Here is a 14,780-nt window from a genome sequence, read left to right as displayed (position 1 = left end):
TCTTTGTCAAAGTGGTATTATTGGGCTCTAATTTGTCAGTAAACACAAATCCTAATTGGAGGTCTGAAATCTTATGGCAACACGTGTTGTCCAAACAATCCAGATGACTGAGAACAGCCCTGTCTGATAGGACTTTCTGCACTGAGGGGTGCAGCAGCCACCAGCCACATGTGGCTGTTGAGCCCTTGAACTGTGGCCAGTGGGATAGAACTGGAATTTAAACTTGATTTGTTAATAATTTTAATGAATATGAATTTAAAACACTAGTATCCACATATGGTAGTGCAAATCTAGAATATACATTTATGTTTTAAAGGCTATAATCTAAATGAAAACACAAAAATTAAATGCAAATGTAATTATTGGAGGACAGTAGTCTAGGTGACATCTGGCTTGAGACCTTCTGTACTTAGTTCTCATGACCATGTGATGATTTTGATGGCTGATCCTTCATGTTTAGGAAAGGGATGCTTTTGTCTCATGCCGGTAAAAGGATAAGCTTATTTGCAAATTAAGAAAATGACCACAAGGTAATCCCAGCACTTTGGGAGGCCAAAGTGGATGGGTCACTTGAGGCCAGGAGTTCAAGCCCAGCCTGGGCAACATGGAGAAACCCTGTCTCTACAAGAAATACAAAAATTAGCCAGGCATGGTGGTTTGCTCCTATGGTCCCAGCTACTTGGGAGGTTGAAGTGGGAGGATTACTTGAACTGGGGAGGTGGAGGTTGCAGTGAGCTGTGATTGTGCCACTGCACTCTAGCCTGGGCAACAGAGAAAGACCCTGTCTCAAAAAAAAGAGAAAGTGACCACAGGATCAAGAAATTGTTATTAGTCAAGGTTCTCCAGAGAAACAGAACCAGTGGGACACACACACACACACACACACACACACACACACACACACAAAGAGATTAATTATGAGGTTGGCTCACATGATTAGGGAGACTGAGAAGTCCCATATCTGCTGTCTGCGTGCTGGAGACCTAGGAAAAGCTGGTGGTATAGTTCCAGTCTGGGTCCAAAGGCCTGAAAACCAGAGAAGTCAATAGTGTAGGTTTTAGTCCAAGGGCAGAAGACCCACGTCCAAACTCAGATAGGCAGGAAGCAAAAGGGGCAAATTCCTCTTTCTTCTGCCTTTTTGTTATCAACACATTGGATGATACCAGCCCACATTGGGGAGGGCAATCTACTTTATTGATCCACCAATTTTAAATGCCAGACTCATTCAGAAACCCCCTCACAGGCACACCCAGAAATAAAGTTTAATCTTGGCACCCCATGATGCAGTCGACAGGGAATTAACTTTCATACCATCCATCCAGTGTATCAGCAAGAGATGGATTCTCTGAATGTGCTGAACCAGTTTCTAAACCTCAAAGACTGATGACCAGAGCTGGGATCGTGATGCATTCCAGAAGGAGATGCCCCATGAGGGCCCACAACTGGCTGGTCACCCTCTGATGTCATCTCGACTTCACTGCCTGTAACTGTTTTTTAAAAAATCAGTGATAATCACTGTACCTAAGAAGACAATTACTGCGTATTGAATTGCCACTTTAGACCAGGCATTCTGCCAGGTGTTTCACTATGACTCATTTTAGTTTTCATTTAATTCAAGTTTGCAATGAGCAGTAATTTTACCCTTATTTTATACATGAATCAACTGAGCCATTCTGCTCTGGTCTCATAGCTAGAATGAAGCACTTGGCCTTGAACTTGGGACTTTGGTTCCCAAAGACAGGATTCTTCTTCTGTGCCACCTTGCCACCAAAGGTGCGCTGAAGGTAGCTTGAGGAAGTCAGGAAATGTAGTTTTCTGCACTTGCATTGAAATGAATGAGCTCTTTTAAAGCAACAAAATATAAATTACCATAGTTCCCCTAAAGCATACACCCACTTAGGTTTTTGCTTCCATTTTGTAGAGCATGTGTTTAAAATGAGATCCTCTGCAGAGTCCTCTTGTGAGCACTTTCGTTGTCTTTGAGAGATTTATCAAAAGATTCTTGTTTCTACCAGGCTCTTTTCTACAAAGAAACTATTTGTTGTTCACAGAGGCCCTCCAGTTGCAGGAGGTGGGAACACCCATAGTATTTTCTGGATAGTCTGAGTGAGCAGAAGTGGGTCCTCTGGGCACACAGGTTTTATTTGGTCTTGGACTTTGCTCAAGTGTCAGAATGCCAGAGCAATGATGCTGCCTTTTGCAGCTGTACAATAAAAGAGACACAAACCAGATATTTGATGTGACTAGAGGTAAGGGAACAGAGTGGTTGACATTTTCCCAGCAGTCCTGGCCCCAGGAATTGTGGGTGGGTTATTGTCAGTAAGCAGAGAATGCTGCTGAGAGGAGGCATTCCCAGAGCATCTGATGTGATGTTTTCGTTTTGAAGACATGCTCAAGTCACCTTGGTCTTCAATCTGGGGAGAAGCCTGATGTGATTTGGCTGTGTCCCCACCCAAATCTCATCTTGAATTGTAGCTCCCATAATTCCCATGTGTTGTGGGAGGAACTTGGTGGGATATAATTGAATCATGGGGGCAGTTTCCCCCATATTGTTCTGATGGTAGTGAATAAGTCCCATGAGATCTGATGGTTTTATAAGGGGTTTCCCCTTTTGCTTGGTTCTCATTTCTCTCTTTACTGGCCGCCATGTAAGACACCCCTTTGCTCTTCCTTCCCCTTCTGCCATGATTGTGAGGCCTCCCCAGCCATGTAGAATTGTGAGTAAATTAAACCTCTTTCCTTTATAAATTACCGAGTTTCAGGTATGTCTTTATCGGCAGAGTGAAAAAGGACTAATACAAAGCCCTTCTGTGATGCACTGTATGTGATCCCATTCCTTTGAGCTTCCTCTGAACAGATTCTGGATAGTGCCCTCAGAAGTGCTTCTGACTCAGATTTTACTCAGCAACCATTTGAATCTGAGAGGAGCTTTCTTTATTTTCAAAACAGTTCTTTCTGGCAGAGTGGGTTATGGTGGGGAGAGTGTGGATTTTGGAGTTGGGCAAACCTGGTATCCATTCTGTCAATATCCTTGCTTAGCTCTGTGACTTTGGGGAAGTCATTTCTCCTCCAGCTTTATTGAGGTGTAATTGACAAATAAAAATTGTATACATTTAAGGTGTACAATGTAGTGACTTGATATATGTATACATTGTAAAATAATTATCAGGGTCAAGCTAATTAACACATGTATCACCATTTTTTGTGTATGTTTTGATAATGCTTAAGATCTACTCTCCTAGCAAATTATAAGTGTACAATACAACATTATTAAGTATAGTCAGGCTGTACATTATAGTTATGCTGTACACTAGATCCTCAGAACTTACTCATTTTATTTCTGCAAGTAGGAAAGTCATTTCTGAATGGGCAACTATAATAGAGCCTTCTGGTGTTATCCATATCTAGTTATTAGACCATGGGGGTGAAACAAAAACTGAGAAGCTTTAAAAACACAGTAATCAGAAGCACATGTTTCTTAGCGGTCCTAGTGTTCATGCCATCACATGCCATGTGGCTCCTGGGAAACTCCACTGTACCCTTGTGAGGAGATGAGAATAAAAAAGGCAAATAACATGTCAGTATTATTAAGAAAGAATTTTGACCTTGCAGACTCCGAAAGGACCTTCAGCACCCCAAGGGGTCCCCAGATCACACTGAGAACCACTGTTGTAATATTTCAAATCTGTGTTTTAAATACAGATACCTCCAAGCCTTTGCACAAGATGTTCTCTCTGTCTGCAACACTCTTCCTCAGACATTTTCTTCTCCCACTCCCTTAGCACCTTTGCATAAGAAAGGTCTTTGCTACCTTTCTTAATAAAGCTTATCCTGACCACCCCATTCAAGTTGCAATTACTGCCCCCTACCATCACCACTCAAATTGTTCCTTATTCTGCTCTGTCTTTTCCACAGCACTTACCACCTTCTAATAGTATATTATTTATTTATTTACTGTAATATTATATAATTTACTTATTTACTGTCTATTCCTGTTAGAACATGAGTTTCTTGATGGATTATTTTGTTCATAGATCTATTCCCAGCAACTGTAACCATATCTGGCATGTAGTAGGTGCTCAACAAATATTTCTGGGAAGGAAGGAAGGAAGAGAAAAAACTCCGTGAGATTAGACATGTTTAAAAAATATTTTTATTGATGAATAATTGTATATATTTATTAAGTACAATGTGACATTTTGATATATGTATACATTGTAAAATGTTTAAGTCAAGCTAATCAACATATCTATCACTTTACCTACTTACCATTTTTTCATAGTGAGAACATTTAAAATCTACTCTTTTAGTAACTTTTAAGTGTAGAATACATTATTATTAACTATAGTTGACATGTTGTGCAATAGATCATGAAAACTTATTCCTCTAGGTGCTTTTTTTTTTTTTTTTTTTTTTACTTTAAGTTCTGGGATACATGTGCAGAACGTGCAGGTTTGTTACATAGGTATACATGTGCCATGGTGGCTTGCTGCACCTTTCAACCCATCATCTAGGTTTTAAGCCCCGCATGCATTAGGTATTTGCCCTAATGCTCTCCCTCCCCTTGCCCCCCACCCTCTGACAGTTCCCGGGGTGAGACGTCCCCTCCCTGTGTCCATGTGTTCACATTGTTCAACTCCCACTTATGAGTGAGAACATGTGGTGTTTGGTTTTCTGTTCCTGTATTAGTTTGCAGAGAATGATGGTTTCCAGCTTCATCCTTGTCCCTGCAAAGGACACAAACTCATTCTTTTTATGGCTGCATAGTATTCCATGTGGTATATGAGGCTCTTTGTTTTATTTGTTGCTATTATCTCCAGTGGCTAGAACAATTATGTGAGCATACCGGTGAATGAATGAACAAAGTGAAAATCCAGTCTTTTTAGGTTGTCAGATCCCATACTTAAAACCTCTAGATGTTAGATATGATTCAGAAAGTTTTTACTCGGCCATGTTTTACTAGTGGTGGGATGAAATATAAGAGTTTCTGCATGCTTTTAGGTCTCATTTTACTTACTCATTTATTATCAAAGGAAGCATAAATTGAATGAGGATGAAAAACCAACAGATGCACCTGGCCTGTAGGTAGCCTGGAACCCAGCAATGTTAGTTCTCTTTCTTTTTCTGTATTTTTTTAAATTATTCATTTTTAATTTTTATATTATCTATTTTTTTGAGACTGAGTCTTGCTCTGTCACCCAGGCTGGAGTGCAGTGGTGTGATCTCGGCTCACTGCAACCTCCGCCTCCCGGCTTCAAGCGATTCTCCTTCAACCTCCCAAGTAGTTGGGGCTTCACATAAGTACCACCATACCTGACTAATTTTTGTAGTTTTAGTAGAGACAGAGTTTCACCGTGTTGGCCAGGCTGGTCTTGAACTCCTGGCCTCAAGTGATCTGCCTGCCTTGGCCTCCCAAAATGCCGGGATTACAGCCATGAGCCACCACACCTGGCCCAGTTCCCTTTCTTTTTCTTCTCATTTTCCTCTTTGTTTTTTGTGATCTTAGTGCTAAGAGGGCCTGCATTCTAAGGTGTTCAGGCCTTCTTAGAAGAGAATGCCTTTGAAAGCTGATCAGCAGGGCAAGTTGAGTCTTGAGTATAAATCCTGTTGCTAAAAGCCCATTAAAGTTGGCCTGAGAACTGCGGCATGAGGTGCCTTAAAAGAGCAAAAGGTCTGCTACTTCCAATCAAAGCTGGTTTTCTCTTTGACCTCTCTTACAGTTCACTTCTCTGCACTTCCCTAGGGCATGTGTGTCAGAAGCCAGTGGCAGCCAAGCAGTGAGTGTTAGGAGTGAAGTCTTATCAGTTGTTAGCAATTGCCATGCAAATGTACAAGGTCGGCATTGTCATTTCCACATATGTTAGGTGCTAGAAACAAGGGCTCTTTGAAAAAGAGATCTTTAAATGCCAATGTCTAAATTAGATACTAACTTTAATGGTCCTTAGACTTCTTTATGTTTATCATAATTATTTCTGTACATTCTTCCTCTGGAGTCATTCTTTTATTTCTATTATAAGTCCACATTAGACTTGCATCATTCATTCAAGGAAGGGAGAATGTAGAAGAAAGAGTAGGCGAGACTTGTACCTAAGTGATGAAAGATCTGTGCTGTCACTGCTGCTCACAGGGACCACTCCATGGGAGCTTACTTTGTGTCAGACTCTGGTCTAAGCCTTTACACACATTAATACTGTACATTTATATATAGAGAGATATATATGAATAACTTTAATGCTTATAACAAGGCAACTGGAAAAATATTATTATCATCTCTATTTTACAGATGAAGAAAGTGAGCACAGACAGGTTAAGTAAATTGTTCAAGGTCACACAGCTTGTGAGCAGGGAAGAGGTTTCCAGCCAGGATTCAGAGCCTGGATGTTTAACCAGAAGAGATTGAAAAGATGAAAGATTTTGGAATTCTATTATACCGAGGGCTATATGGCTTTCATGTGGAAAGAAAGTGGCAGTTAAGATGGTGACCTGAAAGGATAAGGAGGATTGGACAGGAAGAGATGGGAGAAGAAAGGGCACTTTACAGAAATGTTGTCCAGTAGCACATTTTGCAGTGTTGAAGTTGTTCAATATCTGTCTCATCCCATATGGTAGCAACTAGCCACATATGCCGATTGAACACTTGAAATATGGCTGGTGTGACTTAAGAATGAACTTCTAATTTTGTTTAATTTTAATTAATTTAAACGCAAACAGCCACACGTGAATAGTGGCAGTCATACTGATCAGTGTAGCCATAGGAAACACCAGCATAATGATCATATCATAGGATACCAAGAGTCCTTTATTTGTAGGTGTGAGTAGGCTGAGTGAAGGATAGTAAAAGAGCTGAGGGAGAAAGGCTGATGGTTGTCTGATGAAAAATGTCATAAGAAGAATCAGATTTATTTTGAAGACAATGAAGGACTGGTCAAAATTTCAGATCTGGAAAATAACTTGATAAGCCATGTGCTTAGGGAAGAAACAGAGGGCAGGATACATTGACAGATGAACAGGTGGGAACCTGGGTGGCAAATTTTGACAGTATTGCAATCAGAATTCTTTATGAAGAATTTTAGTACTATTTTTAGATTTATTATACAAACCAGGGAAAAATAATTGGTAAATAACTTAGGTAGCGTCTTATTTTTCATTCTTTTGGGTAGTGTAGCCTTATTTGCTCAACTGTAACTGTAATGTTTAAGTCTTAGCACAAACTGTTTATTGCAAGTAACCAGCATGAGTGGGCTTAAGCAAAAATGAGTCATTGTTAAAAAGACAGGTAGTTCTTGGAATCCAGGAGCAGTGGGGCTCTGAAGGGACTGGAATTAAGAATTGGAAAGTGAACAGGAACCTAGGCAGTCTTTATTCTCCTCTTGTTTTTGCCTCCTTGTACATCTGTTTTTATTCTCTCTTCGCCAATTGCTTGCCCTGCTTCTCTCTACTGCAGTGGGAAAATGATGACTATTTTCAAGGTCTTGAGTTTACATCTCCTCGGTTGCCACCACACGCAAAGACTGTCTCAGAATCCTAGTTCAAAAACAAGGAGCTTGGGTCAGGCATCCATTTTGGTTCCAGCAACCACAGACAGAGATGTAGAGTCAGAAACACAAACATGTTTGCCAGGGCAACAGGAGAGGAGATGAATTCTCAGAAATAGAAGGTCTTTGTGACTTGGGCAGTAGCATAATTATTACAGTTCACTATTGCTATGAAAATGTTGACTGAGCTTGGGTCCCAGTTGAGAAACACAGAACTAATAGGCATTTGGGCCTACAATAAATACAGACAAGAGTTCAAACCACAATGAGAATTGGCAGTCAGAATTTAAACAGAACCCTGACTGATCAGCATTGCTAATTTTTCTTTCCTGCTGAGCCCATTAGCTTATCTTTGGTCCAATTTTTGTAACATGTGCTCCAGTCTTAGAAAAGCATTTTTCCATGGTTAGGATAAAGACTGCTCCTGATATTTCACAAGTTACACAGAAAGTTTCTGAGCACTTAACAGTACAAGAAATAAGATCTGAGAGATTGGTCCTTATTTTGCAACATAATGGAAGAAGTATAGAAATGACTGCCACATGTTGAAAATCACCTCTCATATTTCAAACACCTATTTAAAAAGGTGCTGAAAATTAATTATATATTAATAGTAGTAAATGCAAGTAGAACTATTTAAATAGAAGTTTGGAGAGGGTAGAGACCATGGTGGTGTCATAATATATCAAAACCTCATGTTATTTTGAGAGGGACAATGACTCTACCATTTTAGGCATGCCTTAATCCTTTAAGAAACCAGGTGAGAAAAGTGCTACATTTACCACTTGTAGAGTAACAAGGTATTTTTTTAATATAAAACAATGTAGATTTTTAGGGTGTGGGCTCTGTAAGCATGAGGTCAAGATTGGAAGGAACAGGGTCGTCAAGATGGCTGACTAAAGGTGTCAACACTCACCTACTCCATAAAGAAGAACCAAAACAACACATAAATAACTGTACCTTGAATAGAGTGTCTAAGGGAGAACAATGGAACTCAGCAAGGAAGAGATGAAAACCCTCTGAAGCACAGAAACTCAAGGTGACAACATAGATAGGGAAGCAAAAACACCCAGTTGAAATTGGCTTGGAACAAAGAAAGACTTTCCATTGTGGGAAAAAGGTAAGCTGGGGAAAAGATCTCCAGAATTACCCATTACCAATGTGAATATGTGCAATTCCAGCTACAGCAGAGCCTCATAATCTTGGCAGGCCTTGAGCCCAGAGCGGGAAGCTGCCTGGAGTTCATGTGGGTGCATTACTCCAGAGAAGGAACTCATGCTAGGTCCTTCCTCCCCAAACTCCACCACAACGCACTCCCTGGAATGCAAGTTTTTATGGCTTGGTGCCGTTTTAAAAACAGAAACACTGCTGGAATCCATTCTATTCTGGAGCCAAATACCATCTGCATCTCCACATTCTTGGGGTTGTGCTATCATTTCACCACACCCTCACAAAAAGCTGAAATGCCATGGACCCAGCTAGACCCAGCAGTACAGCTGCAACATTGGTACCTGAATACACACAGCACCGTATGCTCCAAGTAATGGGCAGCTCAACACAGTGAAGAGGATGCTCCTAAGACTGAGACAGCTGACACATACTTCCACAAGGTCTGAGAACTGGCACAAGAACTTGTCCAATGCCTGCAACTGCCAGCATTCTCACTCTCTGAACTGCCTGAGCCACTGTGCATTGTTTGCACTCTTCAGTGACTTGGGTACAGCCCACCAGGTGCATGCTACTACCAATAACCTTGCCCCCACAACCAGTGTATCCACAGTGCCTGGCACACCCCAACCCCCCCAGGGTTTGAGAAGTAGTCTGATTGGGAGCCCCCAGCCCCAGCAAAGCCACACCATTGCTTCCACAGACACCCACAGTCTAAGCCACTGAGGCATTTGCAGATACTGCTGACATTGATTACAGCCAAGAAATCACAGGGAGACTACGCTACTGCACCCACCCAGAACCAAAGCCAAAGTGCCTTACCCAATCAACAGTATAGGACACATCTATAGGAAAAACTCTTTCCCTGTGAAAGCTACTCCATAAAATTGGAAGCGGCAACTTCCACCAGATGTGCAGATATTGAGAGATATAAAAAACTATGAAAAATCAAGGAAATGTAATACATCCAAAGGAACACAGTAATTCTCTAGTACCAGACCCCAAAGAAAAGAAAATTGATAAAATGCCTGAAAAGGAATTCAAATAGTGATCTTAAGGAAACTCGGAGACATACAGAGAAAACAAATAGACAATTCAATGAAACCAGGAAAGCAATTTATGATCTGAGTGAAAAATTCAACAAAGAGGTAGATATCATTGAAAAAAAAACAGAAATCTTGTTGCTAATGAATTCAATGAATAAAATAGAAATACAATTAAGAGCTTAAACAATGACTAGATCACACAGAAGAAAGAATTTCTGAACTTTAAGACAGGTCTTTTTTATAGCTGCATAGTATTCCAAGGTGTATATGTGCCACATTTTCTTTTTTCAGGCTATCACTGTTGGGCATTTGGGTTGATTCCAAGTCTTTGCTATTGTGAACAGTGCTGCAATAAACATACGTGTGCATGTGCATGTTCCAGCATGGATGAAGCTGGAAACCATCACTCTCAGCAAACTAATACAAGAACAGAAAACCAAACACTGCATGTTCTCACTCACAAGTGGGCGTTGGACAATGAGAACACATGGACACAGGGAGGGGAACATCACACACTGGGGCCTGTCAGTGGGTGGGAGTCTAAGGGAGGGATAGCATTAGGATAAATACCTAATATAGATGATGGGATAGGTGCAGCAAACCACTATGGCACATGTATACCTTTGTAACAAACCGGCACTTTCTGCACCTGTATCCCAGAACGTGAAGTACATATATATATATATATAGAGAGAGAGAGAGAGAGAGAGAGAGAGAGAGAGAGAGAGAGAGAGAGAAGAGAGAGAGAGAGAGACAGAGAGGTCTTTTGAAATAACCCAGTGAGACAAAAACAAACACAAATATTGAAAGCCTGTGGGGTTTATGGTACACCATCAAGTGAACAAATGTTATGTAGTTAAAGAAGAAAAGGAAATGGGAAAAGACATAGAAAACATATTTAATGAAATAATAACTGAAAAATTCCAAGTCTTGGGAGAAGTATGGTCATCCAGATTCAAAAAGGGAATCTGTGATTCAACCCAAAAGGCCCTCTCTGAGGCACATCATAGTCAAATTCTAAAAAGTCAAACAGAGAATTATAAAAACAACAAAGATCCCATTTGTCAATTTTGGCTTTTGTTGCCATTGCTTTTGGTGTTTTAGACATGAAATCCTTGCCCATGCCTATGTCCGGAATGGTAATGCCTAGGTTTTCTTCTAGGGTTTTTATGGTTCTAGGTCTAACGTTTAAGTCTTTAATCCATCTTGAATTCATTTTTGTATAAGGTGTAAGGAAGGGATCCAGTTTCAGCTTTCTACATATGGCTAGCCAGTTTTCCCAGCACCATTTATTAAATAGGGAATCCTTTCCCCATTGCTTGTTTTTCTCAGGTTTGTCAGAGATCACATAGTTGTAGATATGCGGCATTATTTCTGAGGTCTCTGTTCTGTTCCATTGATCTATATCCCTGTTTTGGTACCAGTATCATGCTGTTTTGGTTACTGTAGCCTTGTAGTATAGTTTGAAGTCAGGTAGCTTGATGCCTCCAGCTTTGTTCTTTTGGCTTAGGATTGACTTGGCAATGCGGGCTCTTTTTTGGTTCCATGTGAACTTTAAAGTAGTTTTTTCCAATTCTGTGAAGAAAGTCATTGATAGCTTGATGGGGATGGCATTGAATCTATAAATTACCTTGGGCAGTATGGCCATTTTCATGATATTGATTCTTCCTACCCATGAGCATGGAGTGTTCTTCCATTTGTTTGTATCCTCTTTTATTTCATTGAGCAGTGGTTTGTAGTTCTCCTTGAAGAGGTCCTTCACATCCCTTGTCAGTTGGATTCCTAAGTATTTTATTCTCTTTGAAGCCATTGTGAATGGGAGTTCACTCATGATTTGGCTCTCTGTTTGTCTGTTACTGGTGTATAAGAATGCTTGTGATTTTTGTACATTGATTTTGTATCCTGAGACTTTGCTGAAGTTGCTTATCAGCTTAAGGAGATTTTGGGCTGAGACAATGGGGTTTTCTGGATATACAATCATGTCATCTGCAAACAGGGACAATTTGACTTCCTCTTTTCCTAATTGAATACCCTTGATTTCCTTCTCCTGCCTAATTGCCCTGGCCAGAACTTCTAACACTATATTGAATAGGAGTGGTGAGGGAGGGCATCCCTGTCTTGTGCCAGTTTTCAAAGGGAATGCTTCCAGTTTTTGCCCATTCAGTATGATATTGGCTGTGGGTTTGTCATAGATAGCTCTTATTATTTTGAGATACATCCCATCAATACCTAATTTATTGAGAGTTTTTAGCATGAAGGGTTGTTGAATTTTGTCAAAGGCCTTTTCTGCATCTATTGAGATAATCATGTGGTTTTTGTCTTTGGTTCTGCACAGCAAAAGAAACTACCATCAGAGTGAACAGGCAACCTAGAAAATGGGAGAAAATTTTCCCAACCTACTCATCTGACAAAGGGCTAATATCCAGAATCTACAATGAACTCCAACAAATTTACAAGAAAAAAACAAACAACCCCATCAAAAAGTGGGCAAAGGATATGAACAGACACTTCTTCAAAGAAGACATTGATACAGCCAAAAGACACATGAAAAAATGCTTATCATCACTGGCCATCAGAGAAATGCAAATCAAAACCACAATGAGATACCATCTTACACCAGTTAGAATGGCAATCATTAAAAAGTCAGGAAACAACAGGTGCTGGAGAGGATGTGGAGAAATAGGAACACTTTTACACTGTTGGTGGGACTGTAAACTAGTTCAACCCTTGTGGAAGTCAATGTGGCGATTCCTCAGGGATCTAGAACTAGAAATACCATTTGACCCAGCCATCCCATTACTGGGTATGTACCCAAAGGACTATAAATCATGCTGCTATAAAGAGACATGCACATGTATGTTTATTGCAGCACTATTCACAATAGCAAAGACTTGGAACCAACCCAAATGTCCAACAATGATAGACTGGATTGAGAAAATGTGGCATATATATACCATGGAATACTATGCAGCCATAAAAAATGATTAGTTCATGTCCTTTGTAGGGACATGGATGAAATTGGAAATCATCATTCTCAGTAAACTATCTCAAGGACAAAAAACCAAACACCGCATGTTCTCACTCATAGGTGGGAATTGAACAATGAGAACACATGGACACAGGAAGGGGAACATCACACTCTGGGGACTGTTGTGGGGTGGGGGGAGGGGGGAGTGATAGCATTAGGAGATATACCTAATGCTAAATGGCGAGTTAATGGGTGCAGCACACCAGCATGGCACATGTATACATATGTAACTAACCTGCACATTGTGCACATGTACCCTAAAACTTAAAATATAATAATAATTAAAACAACAACAACAACAACAACAACAAAGAAAAGCATCAAGTCACATGCAAGGAAATATCCATTAGACTAACAACAGCTTTCTCAGCACAAACCTTACAGGTCAGTAGAAAATGGGATAATATATTTAAAGTGCTGAAAGAAAAAAAACTCAGCCAAGAATACTATGCCCAGCAAAGCTATCATTCATATATGAAGGAGAATTAAAGTTTTTCAGACAAGCAAAAACTGAGGAAATTCATCACCAGTAGACTAGCTTTGCAAAAAATGCTTAAGGGAACCCTACATTCAGACATGAAAGGGTGATAACTACCATCGTGAAAATACACACAAGTATAAAACTTACTAGTAGGGAAAATATATAAATGAGAAAGAAGAAGGAATAAAATCTTATCACCATAGAAACCCACCTAACCACAAAGATACAAAATAAAAGAATAAGAAAGAAACAAGAGATATACAAAACAACCAGAAGACAACTAACTAACTGACATGAGTAAGTCGTCACTAATTAATAATAACCTTGAAAATAAATGGATTAAATTCCTAAATTAAAAGTTACAGACTAGATGAACCAATTAAAAGTACCCAACTATATACTGCCTACAAGAAACTCACTTCACCTGTAAAGACACTGAAAGAGAAGGGATGATAAAAGATATTTCGTGAAAATGAATACCAAAAATGAGCAGAAGTAGTTATAAGAAATATACTTTAAGACAAAAATTCTAAAAACATACAAAAAGGTCATTATATAATGCTAAAGGGGTGAATTAAATAAGAAGATATAACAATTGTAAATGTATGTGCACCCAACATAGGAGCACCTTGATATGTAAAGCAAATGTTATCAGATCTAAAGTGAGAGATAGACTCTAATACGATAATAGTTGTGGATTTCAACAACCCACTCTCAGAAATGAGCAAATTATCTAAACAGAAATCCAACAAAGAAACATCAGGTTTAAATTATGCAGTAGACCAAATAAACCTAACAGATGTCTACAGAACATTTCATGCACTGGTTGCAGAATACATATTTTTCTTATCAGTACACGGGACATTCTCCAGAATAGACCATAAGTCAGGCTACAAAAGAAGTCTCAACAAATTGTTTAAAAATTGAAATCATATCAAGTGTTTTTTTCTGACAAATATGAAATAAAGCTAGAAATCAATAACAAGCAGAATTTTGGAAATTGTACCAAAACACGGAAATTAATGGCCAATGGGTGAAGAAAGAAATTCACAGAAATTAAAAAATTTCCTGAAATAAATGAAAATAGAAACACAACATCAGAACTTATGGGATAGAGCAAAAATAGTATTAAGAGGGAAGTATATAGCAATACATGCCTATATTCATTAAGAAAGATTTCAAATAAAAAACCTATTAATGGATCTCAAGGAACGAGAAATGGAAGAATAAACCAAACACTGAATTAGTAAAGAAACAGCAATGATCAGAGCAAAAGTAAAGAAAATAGAGAGTAAAACTCCAGATCAACAAAATAAAAGGTTTGTTTTCTGAAAAGATTAAAAAATTGAAAATACATTTTATTTATTTATTTATTTATTTATTTATTTATTTATTTTTTTGAGACGGAGTCTGGCTCTGTTGCCCAGGCTGGAGTGTAGTGGTGTGATCTCGGCTCACTGCAAGCTCCGCCTCCCGGGTTCACGCCATTCTCCTGCCTCAGCCTCCCGAGTAGCTGGGACTAT

The 14,780-nt window shown here is 39.4% G+C and overlaps 1 protein-coding gene across 1 annotated transcript in view; it reads left to right on the top strand.

Annotated features, from left to right (window-relative positions):
• Positions 1-14,567, top strand: part of RAB28 (RAB28, member RAS oncogene family) — a 168,977-nt gene extending 154,410 nt beyond the window's left edge. Inside the window, exon 12 of the mRNA XM_054553156.2 lies at positions 12,084-14,567. The gene's annotated coding sequence lies outside the window, so the exon portion shown is untranslated. The remainder of the gene's footprint in view (positions 1-12,083) is intronic.
• The last annotated feature ends 213 nt before the right edge of the window (positions 14,568-14,780 follow it).

Source organism: Pongo abelii, chromosome 3, assembly GCF_028885655.2.
Source record: "Pongo abelii isolate AG06213 chromosome 3, NHGRI_mPonAbe1-v2.0_pri, whole genome shotgun sequence".
Lineage (NCBI taxonomy): Eukaryota > Metazoa > Chordata > Mammalia > Primates > Hominidae > Pongo > Pongo abelii.
This window is presented reverse-complemented; position numbering and strand designations above follow the sequence as displayed.